The 5,891-nt window shown below is 32.6% G+C and overlaps 1 protein-coding gene across 1 annotated transcript in view; it reads right to left on the bottom strand.

Annotated features, from left to right (window-relative positions):
* Positions 1-5,891, bottom strand: part of LOC117178298 (dachshund homolog 2) — a 1,316,001-nt gene that overhangs the window by 1,293,551 nt on the left and 16,559 nt on the right. The window lies entirely within an intron of this gene.

Here is a 5,891-nt window from a genome sequence, read left to right as displayed (position 1 = left end):
TACCTACATCTATCGCTTTCACTTGGTGAAAAAGGCATCCTTATAAGCTACAGTTCAGAAAAGTTAAAGTAATAAATTTTGAGCTCTCTTTTTCTAATTATTTATTATTATACGACGTTATGTAAATGTAAAATACACGATCTTCTATCAGGAATAACAATAAAATAATTATTAAATAAATAATTTAAATCGACTACAATTTTTCTTCATGTAATATTTTATTTTTTTGCGTTTTAGACCATTTTAAAAGTTCTGATAATAACATTTAATGAGCATTTAAAATTTGTATCGACGGAACTTAAAAATTTTACCACATTGCGCAACCATTTTTTTAATAACAATTTTCTTTAAACCTTCGTGTAACGTTTTGCTTTTTAGGTGTTTTAGACTATTCTACAACGATCAAGACATACATCAAATGTAATTTTTTCTGAACATTTAAAATTTGTCATGGAGATGGAAATTTCTGAATATTTAAAGTGCAAAAATACATCTCTGATTCAAAATTATATTTCTTTAGCTTAGACCATGCGTAAGTGTAATAAAGAAGCTAGTACTTCAATTGTGGTACATATCTTCCTAAATAAGCAACTGGATTCTTTCAGTTATAATTACCATTGTTATTAATATACATATTTAATTTAAACAAATCACATAATTTAAAATCTTGATAAACCTGAAACAGAAAAATCCGATGAAAAATCTATTCCCAGCAGGAATTGAACTTGGGTTCATCGAGTGTAAAGTCCACAGCGTTGTCTACGACGCTGAGGTTACATGGAAATTTTAAAGCGGAAAATCGTATTCAAACCTTACCATAAATGCCAAAGAAATATTTCGTCAAATCAAAAACATGGATATTCAATTTAACAATATATTTCTTTAATCTAAAGAAGTATTCAATTGAAACAAATGACCCCAAATTATTAAATTTTTGGAAAAAAATGATTACTTCGTTGGAATAAATGTTTATTTGTTATGAATAATTGAATTCTAGTTATTAAATGAAATATTTTCTTCCCCTGAAGAAATAAGAATTTATGTCAACACAATACCTTGTTCATCTAAATAAATGCTTCATTATTATAAATACATGAACCCTTTGTGACAAAAAATATATACTGTAATTTAATTAATATTATTTTGATTTAAATGATCATTTCTTTGATTTAAATAAACCTGAATTCTTGATTTAAGTATAGAAAAATGATTGATTCAAATATGTCCCGAATCAGTTCAAAAAATTGAACTCTATGAAAGAAATATATAATTTCTTTGAACGACTAATCACGCATTTCAACAGAAAATGTCCTTAAAGAAAACTTGGTATTTTCGAGTGGTAAAAGCAAATCCGCGACAATTTACTCCATACCCCACACTCTCGGGGCGGTAGGGGAGGGGGTAACTTTAGAATTTAAAATTGAAACCAAAGTTTTTTATTGCTGATTCAGATTCTCCATTAAAAAATAAGTAATATTTTATTCGAAAAAATGTTTTTTATTCACGCCAGGCAGCAATGCATTTGCAAAAAATGACATTGTCGACTGGTCAAGGCATGCCGTTACAAACGAAAGTGAAACGAAGATTCTTATCTCTTTATTTTATTTAAACAGAACAAAAAGAAATAAGAAGACTTTAAATTAATTTCCGCAAATTTTTAAATTTATTTTTGAATCGCGCCAAGTACAGAATTTGGAATGCGGAAGCCTCACCCACATTCCACCCCCGGTGACCTAACAATCGGTTGCGCGAATTGAACAATTTTTTTCCATAAAAATATGAGTATTTTGTTCAACGTATTTCTTAAGATATTTTAACATGACGAGATGAAAAGAACACCCTGTTTTCACATATGTGTGTGTGTATGCCTATTGAATTCTAAGCCTTTTATTGTCACCTAAAGCTAATATGTTAATGCAACACTTGTACAAAAGTACTGCAATCATGAGAATATTCATACTTTTCTAAATTGTTAATTATTGTATTTGAAAATTTAAACAATAAAAACATAAATATATTAAAAGAGAATAAAAAAACAGCTAGAAGCAAACAGATAAAAACTAAAAGTTTCTCGGGTTGATGAAGGGTGCGTTGAAAATTAAATTTATTACAATTGAGTAGCCCTCCTGAAAACAATCATCACGTTGAAAGAGAAGGTGAAATGGGACAGCATGGTTTGAAGTTAAAATGAAGGTTAAATCAGTAAAATCAACTTTGTTATTTTGCGGCGTTGAAAGTGAAAGAAGTCGAAACTGCGGTTTTCAATATTTAAACCTTGCATTGAATAACGCTTACGCTTAAAGAAGTTGAAACTGACGAAGAAACTTTGATTTACTTCATAACAGCGATAAATTTCTGTATTTCATTATTTCGTTTAGCAGGATGGAATATCCCTGTGCTGCCGCGCCGGAGAACAATTTTCGATTCCCACCAGCTTTATATTTTAATCACATTTTTCTGTTTCAGCTTGTAATATAATATTGCGGAATGCATATAATAATGTATAAACTATAATCATGTGTACAGTAGAATTTAATTTAAATAAATATAATAGTTTGAAACCATTCAAAATCTCATGATAAGTCTGTATTTGCGGTGTATGCTTCTGTAAAGGAAGCGTGTGTTCTAACCTTCAACGCGACGCGGCACAGGTTAGGTTTTTTTTTCGTCTGCTAATCTGACTGCACCAATTTTTACTAAGTCGCTTACTAAATCAGTGCGCCGGTCTCTCTCGACGTCTCTATAGTCCTTTGCAAATATTTCAATCTTCTGCAGATATTAATGCAATGAATTTATAATTTTCTTTTACCGAGATTATTAAGTAACTATAACACATTACTTGCTGCTTTACTAGTTACTACTCGAAGTAGTAAACGTTACAAAAGTTCCTCTATGTCCCCCCATTGAAAACTAAAAAAAGTGAAATCTAGTCTAATTTTTAGCAAATATTGAAGCAAAAGGTTTCACCGTGTATTCTTTAATGACTGTGAAAACCGCTGAAATGAAGATGAGATCACAATATCGTTTCACCTTCATTTCGGCTGCAAAACTTGTGAAAACTGGGGAAGTAAGCAATATCAAAATAAATATTGAGCTAAAGTTTCTTTAATTAAACTTGTTCAAATTTTCAACTTTCCCATGCAAGCAAATATATCATTGGAATCGGAAAAATACGTTGATGCTGATTATGATATTTTCAAACCGCTAATTTCATTATAATTTTTTGTTTAATTTCCATCAAAACATCCCTGCTGGACTGAATAATGGGCTGCGCAGATGAAACCAAAATTGGTCGTTCCGTAGGGCCTTCTCTCGAGGAACAGAGTATACATTGATTCACTTACTCCAGCAGGGGTCTGTTGTCCATTGGCAGACCAAAGTAAGGAAATTGAAAAAAAAGTTATTTTGAAATTAGCAATTTCAAAATATCATCATCAACATCTACGATTTTTTGCGATTCTAATGATATATTACTTGCATAGGAAAGTTAAAAAATTTGAAGATGTTTAATTGAAGAAAGGTTAGCTCAATATTCAATTTGACATTGCTTACTTCCCCAATTTGCAAACTTTATTGATAAATTACATATCGTTGGAATCGGAATAATTCGAACATTCCGAATATATTACTTTTAAGTCAAAGATTGCAGAATTATTTATTTTTTATTTTGTATTTACAAAAAGAGTGAGCGAGTGAGTGAAAAACTCAAGTGGCTACCTAGATCCCTGTAACTCGAGACCTATGCACGGTGAGAAACAAATTTTAACATCACTCATCCGCTAGACGCGATAAGGTGTGTGTAAGTCAAAACTTCAATATACTTGTATTATAAAGTGAACTGCCAATACTTGTATGGTAAATGGCTTGTTTGGTTGAGCGATGAAAGCTATACTTGAAAGAATAAATTTAATAATCCCATTGGGAGATAGATGCATAGTCCATACGTTTTTTCGTATGAGTGTTCCTATATTTTCTCATTGTGAGTAGAATATCTGAGATGTGTCTAAATGTTGCAAATGTATCGGTTACGGCAGCTGCGCTCAATTTTTTGTGGCCCGGAGAGAGGGAGAAAGAGTGAGACTGAACGCGGGGGGGGGGGGGGGGGGTAGAGCTCTAAGCATGATATTTTTAGAAGAGCTCATATGCCCCCATTGTTGGTGGCTATACTTTTGACACAGATATGTACTTTGTACCATTAAGCAAGCAGTTACATCCTATCGAACATATTGAAACTTACGGTCTGTTTGGCCGCTTATTTTTTGAGGAGAATTGAAGCTCTAATATGCTTGCTTTGATACCAGTATAATGGTAAAAATTATTATAATAAGGGGTTCTTTTCAGGATCGCACTTACATCCCAGGTGGAGATTTCGGTAGAGTGATGGATTTCACCACCGGCGCAGTACTGGGCCGGTATTGTCTACCAGTACAGAAAGGCGGTAGTTTGCCCAGTACTGGCTAAAGGTTGGCTGCACGGCCGGGGAAGTAATATGCTAGTAGTGAAAAACATGAACTTGAAAAAAATAGGTTTATAAATGTTGTTCAGATATTTCAAAATGACGAGAAATGGTATATTTAGTTAACATGAAAAAAATTTGTCAAAGAAAAATATTTTTAAGGTTACTCCACAAATATAGCTTATACAAAAAATTACATTTAATTCTTTCATAAAAAGTTGCTAAGATAGTATAAAATGTTTTAAAAAATGACACTAGTGAAACAAATTTTTCTGAAAAAAAAACACTTGAGTAAAAAAAACTTATTATCAGTCAACTTGAACAATTTTAAGATCTACTTTATAAACAATTATACGATTCAAATAAACGCGCCAGAATAGTAACGAATCAGCGAAAAATGCGAAAACTACTGCACACCTCTATTTTAAACCGGGTTTTCGGGGTAACTACCGGCATTTTAGTATGCCAATGGTTTAAAAGTACTGCATCAGTGCTGGCATGCCTGTACCGCCAAGCATTACAAGCCAATACTGGTATAGTACTGGCCCAGTACATCCCGCCAGTATTGGCACTCTGGAAGACTGTACTGGGACGGTGGTTTATTTATACCTGGGATGGACTACTTACATTATAAAATAAAACTTCAGGCTTCAGATTACACAGGCCCACAAAAAAATAAAAGTGGTCTGAGTTGTGTACGAGACTAGTGTATCCTAATGTATTTTGAGCCGCCGAATCCGAACCCGTCCTCGGAATTGAGATTTAACAGTAAATTTTCCCCTAGCCTAGCGAAAAAGTAAAAAATCTAGGGAATTCTGGAATCAGCGAAGGTGATAATTGTAAAAACGAAATTTCTGTACTTTGCACATTTTGATAGTAATATTTGCTATTAATATTTGATAGTAATATTTGCATGATGGCAAAGTGATGCGAACCTTTATGTTTATTAAGTATCTGAATTCAAATTTGACCTTAAAATCAATCTACAGGGTGTCACATTTCCCCTAGCCGATGGGAAAAAGTATAAAATTAAGAAAAGCTTAAAATTCTACGCAGGGTATGTTCATATACACTAAGGTTGATTAAAGTTTGTGAGTAAATATAAATTCATCAATATCTCAGGTCGCTTAGTACAAGTGTAGCCTCAGTACGTCTCCACACAGTTTTGTTTTCCCCAGCTTAGGGGAAAAAGTGGAAAATTAAATAAAAGCTTAGGGTATTAGGCACACTACATTAAGTGCACAAAAGACGATGAATAAATAAAAAATCTTTTCGTATTTCGTGTTGCAGTGTTAAAAACTGACATAGATTCACTTTTCAGTGCTCACGGGAAATAGTAGAAATTTAGGAGAAATATCAGGTTATGATTACGCAGGTTATATTTATACACACGAAAGTCTAGAAGTAAGTAAATGCAGTCTGCATAAAACCTGAG

This window comes from Belonocnema kinseyi, chromosome 8 (genome assembly GCF_010883055.1).
Source record: "Belonocnema kinseyi isolate 2016_QV_RU_SX_M_011 chromosome 8, B_treatae_v1, whole genome shotgun sequence".
NCBI lineage: Eukaryota > Metazoa > Arthropoda > Insecta > Hymenoptera > Cynipidae > Belonocnema > Belonocnema kinseyi.
This window is presented reverse-complemented; position numbering and strand designations above follow the sequence as displayed.